The sequence below is a fragment of the Hyla sarda genome, chromosome 3, assembly GCF_029499605.1.
Source record: "Hyla sarda isolate aHylSar1 chromosome 3, aHylSar1.hap1, whole genome shotgun sequence".
Classification (NCBI taxonomy): Eukaryota; Metazoa; Chordata; class Amphibia; order Anura; family Hylidae; genus Hyla; species Hyla sarda.
Genome location: NC_079191.1, coordinates 324,022,202 through 324,035,343, shown reverse-complemented (window position 1 = coordinate 324,035,343; position 13,142 = coordinate 324,022,202). Strand labels below are relative to the sequence as shown.

Here is a 13,142-nt window from a genome sequence, read left to right as displayed (position 1 = left end):
GATGGGAACGTCACAGAGCCGTCAGCCTATCACCGGCCGCAGCGATGTCCTGCCTTGGCCGGTGATAGGCTGAGCGCACTGCCATGTAAGAAGCCGGCCGGAAAACAACAACTCAACTTCAGCAGCTGATAATTATTGAAAAGATTAAGATTTTTTAATAGAAGTAATTTACAAATCTGTTTAACTTTCTGGAGCCAGTTGATATATATAAAAAAGTTTTTTCCTGGAATACCCCTTTAAGTAGTCAGCGGTTAAATGTCCTGATTTTTGCCTGTTAAATATTGGCAACAAGTATGGTAAAAGTAAGAGGAATTTATCAAGGCTGTGTGCTTATACAAAAGATGAAATATTTAGCACAAGCTCAATTTTTTTGCAAACATGACAGTCCAGCTCAGTGCCTAGCACTTGGACTGTGCATGAGATGTGCCAGATTTATTAAGAGGCTTGTGCCAGCCTTCTTGTACAAGACCCCCCACAGAAAGGGTCCTGTCTGTCTCCTCCGGCATCCTGGGTTCTGGATGTTTATCAGAAAAGACTCCAGTGGTTAGAAGACACTACCTCTCAGGAAGGAAGGCTTTATATGCTGATTAGAGATGAGCGAACTTACAGTAAATTTGATTTGTCACGGACTTCTCGGCTCGGCAGTTGATGCCTTTTCCTGCATAAATTAGTTCAGCCTTCAGGTGCTCCGGTGGGCTGGAAAAGGTGGATACAGTCCTAGGAAAGAGTCTCCTAGGACTGTATCCATCTTTTCCAGCCCACGGGAGCACCTGAAAGCTGAACTCATTTATGCAGGAAAAGTCATCAACTGAAATTCCAAGAAAAAACTGCAAAGTAAAAATATATATGGTGAAAACCATATGGAACCGCACGCACATACGGTTCTGTGTGGTTCCTATTGACTCCCATGTTAAAAAAAAAAAGTACAGTGAACCCTCAAGTTACAATATTGATTGGTTCTGGGATGACCATTGTATGTTGAGACATTGGGGGAGACTTATCAAAATCTGTGCAGACAAAGAGTGGTGCAGTTGCCCATAGCAACCAATCAGATTGCTGCTTTCATTTTTCACAGGCCTCTTTAAAAATGAAAGAAGAAATCTGATAGGTTGCTATGGGCAACTACACCACTCTTCGTCTACACAGGTTTTGATAAATCTCCCCACATAACTCTATGGAAACCTGGTAATTGGTTCTGAAGCCCCAAAATGTCATACAAAATTAGGAAAAAGTGAGGATTAAAGAAAAATAAGTAGATAACTAATATAGATAAAGCAAATCCTTACATATAAAGGTAAGAAAGATCTGCTGGGAGCTGTAATCACTGTATATGTCAGTGTTTCCCAAAGCAGGGAGCCTCCAGCTGTTGCAAAACTACAACTCCCAGCATGCCCAGACAGCCAAAGGCTGTCCGGGTATACTGGGAGTTGTAGTTTTGCAACAGCTGGGGGCACCCTGCTTGGGAAACGCTGGTCTATGTAGAGGACAGAAGCTTCTTTGGGGTCCTGTACAGTACACGAAATGTCCTAAAAAGAAAGTAACATGGAGTCGGCTTCACCTGGTATCCAAAGGAGCAGGTAACCCTGGTACAGGTAAAGTGTACAGAACATGTAATACCTCCCTGTACTGTAGGGGGCGCTACCAGACACCAGTCAGTGCAGACACTTAAGTAATACAGGGGTTTTACCAGTGAATGTCCATTCTGATTGGTCGGTTCTTCCAGCCATTGACACATTTCACAGATCTGGACTGTCCATAGCATTGTATGTTGAGTCTGGTTTCAAGTTACAATGGTCCAGAAAAGACCATTGTATGTTGAAACTATTGTATGTTGAGGCCATTGTAAGTTGAGGGATAATTGTATATGTTTCAATACGGTTTTTCACCCTGACCAAAAACTGTGGTAGACTACGGTTTTGGGTACGGGAAAAAACTGGCAAAACCGTACAGGATGCTAAACGGACACAACCAGATGCATCTTTCGGCATACGGTTTTCAATGGAGAGTCAATGCATACGGGTTCCAATACAGTTCCGTACAGTTTTCACAAGGAGGCTATCCTAGGTTCTTATGGTTGGCGTTATGGGTTAGGTTAGTGGGAATGGTAATGCCTGATGTTCAGGCTTTGGTTGCTGCTCACAATGTAAGAGGAGATAGCCGGGATGTTATGTCATTTATGTACTATTAGCCTAATTACAGACCTCATTGTTATAGAAGCCAGTGTGGGAGTTCCGGAATATATATCTATCTTGTCAGTTCATCAGAATGTACATACCAGCACAACCAGTTCCTAGGAGGAGATATTATAGAAGGAATGTCCTATATCAGTCCAATGTAGCAGCAGTTATCTGGTAGGTGGTGCTGATGACTAAAGAAGAAATATGCTACAGTGAAATACAGTGATACCTCAACATACAATAGTTTCAACATACAATGATCTTTTCTGGACCATTGTAACTTGAAACCAGACTCAACATACAATGCTATGGAATCTGCAAAATGTGTCAATGGCTGGAAGAACCGACCAATCAGAATGGACATTTCACCGGTAAAACCTATGTATTCCTAAAGTGTATGCACTGACTGGTGTCTGGTAGCGCCCCCCCTACAGTATAGGGAGGTATTACATGTTCTGTACTCTTTACCTGTACCACGGTTACCTGCTCCTTTGGGCATCAGATGAGGGCGGCTCCATGTTACTTTTTTTTTAGGACATTGCGTGTTCTGTACAGGACCCTGAAGAAGCTTCTGTCCTCTACATAGACCAGTGTTTCCCAAAGAGATTGCCTCCAGCTGTTGCAAAACTACAACTCCCAGCATGCCCGGACAGCCAAAGGCTGTCCAGGCATGCTGGGAGTTGTAGTTTTGCAACAGCTGGAGGCACCCTGGTTGGGAAACACTGACATAGACAGTGATTTACAGCTCCCAGCAGATCTTTCTTACTTTTATATGTAAGGATTTGCTTTATCTATATTAGTTATCTACTTATTTTTCTTTAATCCTCACTTTTTCCTATTTTTGGATGACATTTTGGTGGCTTCAGAACCAATTACCAGGTTTCCATAGAGTTATGGTCTCAACATACAATGGTTTCAACATACAATGGTCGTCCTGGAACCAATTAATATTGTAACTTGAGGGACCACTGTATATGAAACAGAGAAAACGCATCTCCTCCTTACTTCATCTGCGACTTATAGTTTTTCTCTTTACATTTTGGATGGCTGCTCACATTACATTTGAAAACGATGTATGATATATACATATATGTGCTCTCTAGTTCCAGTACATATGCTGAACATATCCATTAGCCACCATTTACCTCACCTTTGCCAAAATGCTATCCTTTCGCTATATGCTTAACCGTAATAGGTTGACCCTTTTTTTAATTTCTTCTTAAAATTGAGTAGTAAACTATGCTATTCTTTGTAGATGGATTCTGAAAAAGTTGTTGTATGACACTCACGAACTTCTCGGCTCGGCAGTTGATGCCTTTTCCTGTTGATGCCTTTAGAGAGTCTCCTTGGACTGTATCCACCTTTTCCAGCCCACCGGAGCACCTGAAAGCTGAACTAATTTATGCAGGAAAAGTCATCAACTGCCGAGCCGAGAAGTTCGTGACGAATCGAATTTACTGTAAATTCGCTCATCACTACTGTCAACCATTTCTCTGGTGTAAAAATTTAGAAGTATTCACATATTATGGCACCATCTAGTGGTGATCGATTGGCATGATTAAGAACAACAAATAATGTGCTCCCTACCAACACCACCAAAAGCCACCAACGTCCAGAAAATATTTAAATATGCAAATAAAATGTTTTTCATTTGTGTGGACTTATGCCTAAGTAAGGCATAAAATTACAGTCTGCCAACATTATGCATGTAGCCAAACTTCTCTTTATCAGTATAAGAAAACAGCCTCAGTGCTAGTGCAACCTGGAGAGCCGAGAGCCTTTTTTAGCGATCGTGAGCGGTCTGAACACTTTGACTTGTTTTTTGGACATGTCAAAAGTTTTTTTTTTTTTTTAACCTCTTAAGAACGAACGTACATTTACGGCGTTGCGTTCCGTGATCACCGCATCTCCGGACGCAGTGATCAGGCCGGGATGGCTGTTGTTATCTAACAGCAGCCATCCCTGCATATCGCCCAGGGGGGTCCTGAGACCACCACCCCCCCTTGTCGCCGATCGCCGTGATTCGTCGGTCAATTCACAACGGTGAATCACAGAATTTCCGGGCCAATTGGGTCTTTGGTAACCTGATGGCCCGGAAAATCAGAGTGATTGGCACTGTCCGAGACAGCGGCAATCACCCTGAAGGATAGGAGTGAGGTGGCAGGGGTGCCACCTCCTCCTATCCTTTGTCATTGGTCGGTCAGGGCTGACCGACCAATGGCAGATGGGGGCGGGGGTTAACAGTTAATCCCCCACTCTGCCCGGACTACCAAAGGTGGGCAGAGCAGGGGGATTTGCGGGTGGTGGGCAGCGATCGGCCTTCTGGGCATACTGGGAGTTGTAGTTTTGCAACATCTTGAGGGTAACAGTTTGGAAGCCACTGTGCACTAGTCTCCAAACTGTGCACTTCCAGATGTTGCAAAACTAGAACTCTCAGCATGCCCAGACAGTCCAGGCATGCTGGGACTTGTAGTTCTGTAACATCTGGCCCGTAAGATGTTGCAGAACTACAACTCTCAGCATGCCTGGACAGTCTCAGCATGCTGGGAGATGTAGTTTTGCAGCATCTGGAAGGGCACAGTTTAGAGACCACTATACAGTGGTGTCCAAGCTGTAACCCTCCAGATGTTGCAAAACTTCAACTGCAAGCATGTCCAGACTGCCCAGGCATGCTGGTAGTTGTAGTTCTGCAACATCTGGCCCTTCAGATGTTGCCGAACTACAACTCCCAGCATGCCTAGGCAGTCTGGGCATGCTTGCAGTTGAAGTTTTTCAACATCCGGAAGGCACACTGGTGCGGAAACACTGCAGTAGTCTGTTACTTAACTCATTGTTTCTCAACCAGTGTGCCTACAGCGGTTTCATAACTAGAACTCCCAGCATGCATGGTCTGTCAGTGCATGCTAGGAGTTGTAGTTTTGCTACAGCTGAAGGTTTGCCCCCCCCCCCCCCACAAATGTGAATTACCCTAAAAATACTACACTAACACAAAATAAAGAGTAAAACACTACATATACACACCCTTACACTGTTCCCCCCCCCAATAAAAATGTTAAACGCCTAGTATGGCACTGTTTCCAAAATGGAGCCTCCAGCTGTTGCAAAATAACAACTCCCAGTATTGCCGGGAGCCATTGACTGTCCAGGCATGTTGGGAGGTTTGCAACAGCTGGAGGCACCCTGTTTGGGGAAAACTGCCGTAGGGTATTTTTGGTGGAGGGTCCACCCCTATGAAAATCCCTAATTTAGGCCTCAAATGCGCATGGAGCTCTCTTACTTCAGAGCCCTGTCGTATTTCAGTGCAACAGTTTAGGGCCACATATGGGGTATTTCCATACTCGGGAGAAATTGCGCTACAAATTTTTCTCCTTTTACCCCTTATTAAAAGGTAAAGTTGGGGTCTACACCAGCATTTTAGTGTAAAAAAATAAAATTTTTACACTATCATCCTGTTGTTGTCCTATACTTTTCCTTTTCATAAGAGATAAAAGGAAAAAAAAGACCCAAAATTTAATGTAACGCTATTTCTCAGAGTTCGGAAATACCCCATATGTGGATGTAAAAAGCTCTGCAGGCTTAAAACAGGGCTCAGGAGTGAGATGGCACTATGTACATTTGAGGCCTAAACTGGTGATTTGCACAGGGATGGCTGCTGGTTACAGCGGTTCTGACATAAACGCAGAAAAAAAAAAAAACACCCACATGTGACTCCATTTTGAAAACTAAACACCCGACAGAACTTAACAAGTTCTCAAAGGTGTTTGACAAATTTTCATTTAAAGTTGGAAAAATTTGATTTTTTTTTCACTAAAATGCTGGTGTTACCCCAAAGTTTTCATTTTCACAAGGGGTAGTAGGAAAAAAAGTCCCCCAAAATTTGAAACGTCATTTTTTCTGAGTAAGGAAATACCCCATATGTGGATGTAAAGTGCTCTGCGGGCGCACTACAGGGCCCAGAAGCAAATGAGCGCCATTGGGCTTTTTGAGAGAGAATGTGTCTGGAATTGTAGGCCATGTTTGTTTTCAAAGCCCCCATGCTGCCAGAACAAATTTTTCATTTGCACAGCCTACTGTTCCAAAGATCTGTCAAACGCCAGTGGAGTGTAAATGCTCACTGCACCCCTTATTACATTTTGTGAGGGGTGTAGTTTCCATACTTGAGCGGAGCTTAGTGCCAGAAGCTGCAGAGCGGGGTAAGTGAAGGGCTGGGACTCGCATGCAGGCGCGTCCCGCGATGCGAATCCCAGCCCTGACGACAGACGGGGACCCCGGGACACTGCGCTCACGGCCCACAAATGAGACATTTCCTTACTTGAGAGAAGTGTGGTTACAAATTTTGGTGGTCTTTTTCTCCTTTTACCCCTTGTAAAAATAAAAAATATGGGTCTACAAGAACAGGTTAGTGTAAAAAATTAAGATTGTGACTATTTGCCTCCTTATTGCTGCTATTCCTGTGAAACACCTAAGGGGTTAACAAACTTTCTGAATGTCATTTTGAATACTTTGAGGGGTGCAGTTTCTATATTTGAGTCATTTATGGGGGATTTCTCACAGAAGGGCCCCTCAAATATACATCAAACTTAACTGGCCCCTGAGAAATTCAGATTTAGAATTTTTCGTGAAAATTTAGAAAATTGCTGCTATTCTATGAAGTCCTCTAATGGGTTCAAAAAGTAAAAACATGTCAACTTTATGATGCAGACATAAAGAAGACCTATTGTATATGTGAATACATTTATAATTTATTTGGCATGTCCATTTTCCTTACAAGCGGAGAGTTCCAAAGTTGAAAAAATGCAAAGTTTTCAAATTTCATGAAATTCATGAAAAATTATGCAAGTATCCACAAAAATTTACCACTAACATAAAGTAGAATATGTCACGAAAAAACTGTCTCTGAATCAAATTCATAAGTTAAAGCATCCAAGAGTTATTAATGCTTAAAGTAACAGTGATCAGATTTGCAAAAAATGGCTGCGTCCTTAAGATCAAAATGGGCTGCGTCCTTAAAGGGTTAAAGTGACAGGTACTCTTGAAGGATTCTTATTATCAATAATACTCTAAAAAAAAAAGAATGGGGCCATCATTACATTTATAAGGGTAACTGTTAGCTTATATTCATATTATGAGCTACACGCACCACTGTGGAAAACCTTTTAAAATATACGGTACTTGTGCTCTTGATTACAACAATGCCCACCTGTATGAAAAGAAACATAAACTTAACGAAGCCGTCAGATTTGTGCCCATAACCATGACGAAGGGCGCGCCTTTAGAGGGCATGCCCTACAATGGATAAATTGAAGAATGGAGGGTTGGGAGGGGTCTGCAAAACGTCACGTACGCCCGACTTGTAGATGTAGGGGTGTTATATACTCACGCCCCTCACACTAATACAGCCTGATAGGCTTAACACTTGTGCTCGGGGATTCACACTCATGCTCGTGATTACAACGATATGCACACACCTGTATGTAAGAAGCTCTGGCCAGCTTCTTACATGACAGTGGGCTCAGCCTATCACTGGCCGGGGCGGGACATCGCTCCGGTCGGTGATAGGCTGACGGCTGTCCGGCGTTCCAGTCCCCAGCGTGTGGCCGACGTAGGTGAGTTTAAAGTTTATTTTCTGTATCTTTTGCAGCCTGGGCATAGGGATACAGCATACAGCAGTGGTCTCCAACCTGCGGACCTCCAGCTGTTGCAAAACTACAACTCCCAGCATGTCCGGACAGCCGTTGGCGTACTGGCGTACAGTGAGTTCCAGCGCCAGCGGCCCCCAACAAAGAGGAGGAGGGCAGGGCTTGAAGGTGACATCTGTGAATAGTACCCCGCTGGACTGATCATTAATTGGGGGGAGCAGAACAGTGCTGGCGGGTCACATGATGGGGGGGGGGGGGTCGCCGAACACCGCGCGGGTCACATGATTGGGGGGTGAAAATACTGTTACATACCGTGGAACCGCCGTAAGTTAAAAAAATACCGTGATACACATATTTGGTCACACCGCCCAGCCCTAGGATGTGCTGTCTGTTATGTACACATTATTATTATTATGCGCTCTTCACTGCGCACTGGATATCACAGCACTCACTCGCCACTATTGTATGCCACTGTATTAAAACATGAACAGTAAGTCTCCCCGACGTTTCGCTGACGAATCAGCTTTTCCAAGGGCTGTGAGGCTACTGTCACTCTGGACACCGCGCTCTAACTTATATAACTTCTTATTGACCTCATTTCCTGCTCTTGGATTCACCAATCCTAAGCATACACTTCACATTTCCATATCTCGCGTGTAGTATTTTGCCAATTGAGAGCGCTGTCCGTCCGTGACGAAACTGAGCATATTCCCGCTACAGACTATCAGGGCTAAACATATGCTCAGCAGAACATGGCTTTCTGTCTTACATAATTTGAGTGGATACCAAGAGTATGTCATTGTAGTGTTGGACATAGCTTTTGTGCTGTGTGTATGTTTGGGGGGCTTTGGGCTGTTCATACGCTCATTGCATTCATTCTGTACATTCACTCATAGCATATTGTTTATATGCTTGTAGCATTCATATTATTATATTGTTCTTATTGCATTCGTGACATACATACGCTCATAGTTTACTGGCAGGCATTCTAGCATTTAGGTCCACACGCTCGTAGCAGTTTCAATGTATATACGCTCGCAGCCTAGTTACCTAGTTAGCACTTCACTGAACATATAGGTTTTACACTGTTCACGTAGCTTTCACTATACATAGCTTTGTACTGTACTTGCGCTCACAGCATATTGTACATGCATAGTATTGTTTACATTCATACTGTACATACGCTCTCAGCACTTATACGGTACAGGGTTTAGTTCATAGTGTTGAATATACATAAGGTCGTAGTATTTTATGCTTTGGTCCATAGCTCTTACTCGGTGCATATGTTCATTATGTGCATATGTTCCTAGCATTCATTCAGTTAGGATGTTTATGCTGGGCATTTGGTTGGCTGTATTTGGTGCTTACAGTTAGCATGTTTTATTCTGTGCATATGCTTATAATTTTTGTGGCATATGATAAGCGTGCCCACTATTAATACTGTTCATACGCTTATGGCACTTATGTTGTTCATGCCCTTATGGTATTTACACTGTTCATACGCTCATGGTATTCATACTGTTTATACGTTTATGGCTTGTCAATGTCCATGTGGCATTTATACTGATCATACGCTCATGGCATTTATACTGTTCATACGCTCACAGCATTCATACTGTCATACGCTCATGGCATTTATACTGTTCTTACGCTCATGGCATTTATACGGTTCCTATGCTCATGGCATTTATAATGTTCATACGCTCATGGCATTTATAATGGTCATACGCTCATGGCATTTATACTGTTCATATGCTCATGCCATTTATATGGTTCTTACGCTCATGGCATTTATATGGTTCTTACGCTCATGGCATTTATATGGTTCCTACGCTCATGGCATTTATATGGTTCCTATGCTCATGGCATTTATATGGTTCCTATGCTCATGGCATTTATAATGTTCATACATTCATGGCATTTATAATGGTCATACGCTCATGGCATTTATACTGTTCATACGCTCATGGCATTTATACTGTTCTATCCTTATAGCAGTCATACTATTCATACGATCATGGTATTCACGCTCTCGTTGTGCATACATTCATAGCATTTATGCTGCACGTGCACTCTTGGTGTTTTGTGCTGGGCATACAATCGTGTGTTGTGTTCATGTGCTTATGGCGTTTGTGCTGCCCATACGCTGACTGCATTTGTGTGCATGTGCGCTTGCACTGTGGAGTTTGTGTTTCATGCGCCCACAGCGTTCTGTGCTGCCTCGGACACTCGTGACTTTTGTGCTGTCGTGCACTTGTGGTGTGTGTGCTGTGTATACGCTCTTAGAATTTACTGTACACAGTGATCGGCATCTATGCTGTGTATACATCCATATAATTTTTTCTATACATATGCTTAAAGCATTTATACGCCACATGCGATTATAGTTCTATACTGTGCATGCACTTTTAGTATTTATTTTGCACACGTCCATAGTTTACACGGTACTTTTGCTCATGTCGTTGATACAGTATATTCGCTCATCATTTTATGGTTCTTTCTCGCTTTTATGAGTACATACGCTCTTAGTTGTATTCAGTACATATGCTCATAACATTCATACTGTTTGTAGGCTCATAGTATTTTATACGGTACAGAACTGCATAGCTTTTATTTCGGGCATACATATTATTATACTACACACTGAGTATTGATAGCATTGCATGTCCTTTTACACTTTGCAGTCATACACAGCACTTAGCTTTCATATTAGTCACATGTCCATGACCATTTACTGTGTATAGATAGGTTTACATACTGACATAGATGCTAGAATTACATGCATACGCTTCTTAGGTCCATAACATGTATAACTTAGAGAAAAAGAAAATGATACAGACCTCTAGATAATATATATATATATATATATATATATATATATATATATATAAAATTGAACTAGTTGTATGAAAAAATCAAGAATATTTATTCTAACATGTAAATACATAAATGTATGTCCAAGCAGGGCCCTTGCTGTGGACTATTATGTAGATAAAAATGCACATATTTAATAAAATAAAAAAATATAGTACAATAGAATAAAATAAGATGAATTAAAATGTAACGGAATACAGCCACCCACAGTCTTGTGATAATGTATCACTGTATAAGCAGGGGTGTGGAAATTTAAAAAAAACTACTTGTCCAAGGGACTAAAGCAGAACACAATCTACTTGTCCCTCAAGAAAATCCACTTGTCCTGGATAAAATAATTTCAACCAAAATAGTACGATCCACCCCACTAGACCACCAGGGATGGTTATAAGATCCCTTTAGACATTGCTGTCAACTTAGACAGCGGTGATCTAATGGTTAAATAGCCGGCCACGGCAATCGCAGCATGCCAGGCTATTAGCGGCGGGAGAGCTGTAGCTAGCTCCTTTTACGCCCGAGGCAAGCCCCACTCCCCCATCTGACCCCTATAACTCCAATTTTTCCATGTACAGGGATGTGTGAGGGCAATCTTATGTGCCGTGATCTGTAGTTTTTATTGGAACCATTTATGTTCAGAGGTAACTTTTTGATCACCTTATTAAAAAAAAATTCTCATATGAAGTGACCAAAAATGAGCAATTCAGGACTAATCTTTACATTTACACCATTCACCGTACGGTTTAATTAACATCATATTTTAATAGTCTGGACATTTCCACATACAGCGATACCACTTCTGTTTATTTTTGTACATTATTTTTATTTAAAGAAAATTGGAAACTTATTTACATATATACGCACTTTTAAAAATATGTAAATCACTATTTTTAGGTCTTCATAGGGACTTCACATGAGTCTTTTGATTGGAAAACACTGAGCAACGCTGTGTTACTGGGGGTGTTCTGCTTCTCCAGTTTATGTGGTGCATTTTATTTACTCTAATTTATGTGTCAGAAAATGCTGGAAGTTGCATTTAGTTACTAGATAACTACAACTCCAAATATGCCCTGATACAGCATATGGTTGTGTGGGTGTTGCAGCATGTTGCACTGTATAGTAGTACAGTTAAAGGAGATCTGTAGTCCAATATAACTTATCACTATCCGAAGGATAGGGGAATAGTTATAGATCGCGGGGGTCCGAGCGCTAGGGTCCCCCGGGATCTCCTGGACGGGGCCGCAGCAGTATGCTGGAAAGGGGGCGTTCCGTCCCTGCATCACGCGTAGGCCGGCACGCCCCCTCCGTGTACCCCATAGAGGGGGCGTGTCTGCCGTCCAGGAGATCCCGCGGGGCCCCAGCGCTCGGACCCACCGCGATCTATAACTTATCCCCTATCCTTTGGATAGAGGGATACATTATTTTGCGCTGAAATACTCCTTTAAGGTTATTGTGTAACATGCTGGGAGTTGTAGTTTTGGTTTGTGTCAGCTGCAGAGCCATAGGATGTGTCAAGGAATACTGGGAATTTCAGTTAGTAACTACAACACCCAGCATGCCCTGATGCAGCCTATGGCTCTGCAGCTGACCCGAACCAAAACTACAACTCCCAGCATATTGCACTTTATAGTTCTACAGTTTAGGTTATAGTGCAACATGCTGGAAGTTGTAGTTTTGGTTCGCCGTGTTTGCATACATCTGTGGGGCTCTTGGTTGGCGGGCAAGTATGAAGGGGGCGGGATTCTGGTGGTGCAATTTAGTGCGGGTGGCCAGAAGCCACTAAATTTTTTTTTTTTTAAATTAGATAGCACAACTGGCAGCAGCCCCCCGTGACACGGGCCCTTGGGCACTGCCCTAGTTCCCAACGTGTCAGTCCGCCCCTGGACAAAACATACATACATGCGCATATCATACATACACTGGCCACTGCCCCATATCATACATCATACATACATTCACATCATACATACCCGCCACTCCCCCCCCCCACATCATACATTACATACACACATCACACATACATCATACACACATCATATATACACACATCACACCATACATATACATCATACATATGCCCACATCATACATACACCCGCCACTGCCCACCCCCTATCATACATTACCTACACACATCACACATACACTCACACCATATATACACACAACCACCCTTCCCGCCGCCTGCATGCTCGGCCTCCTCACCTGAGCCGGCCATGAGTGGACATCAGAACTGTAGTCCCGGCGCAACAGCATCGGGGGCGGTGCTCAGCCGCTTGCAGCTAGGACGCATGAATGTCTTTTCACACATACTAAAGACCCGCTGGCCGGCACCTCAGGGGCTAAGAGCAGACTTGTGCTTACCTGCGCAACACACGTCTGCAAACCTGCTCCCAGGCCTGTATCAAAGAAACGCCGGCGGGGGTGGGGGGCTCTGAGCAGCGGCCTGCCGCCC

General features: G+C 43.0%; 1 protein-coding gene across 8 annotated transcripts in view; it reads left to right on the top strand.

Annotated features, from left to right (window-relative positions):
• The window catches only part of ACOXL (acyl-CoA oxidase like), a 555,195-nt gene that overhangs the window by 191,698 nt on the left and 350,355 nt on the right, over positions 1–13,142 (top strand). The window lies entirely within an intron of this gene.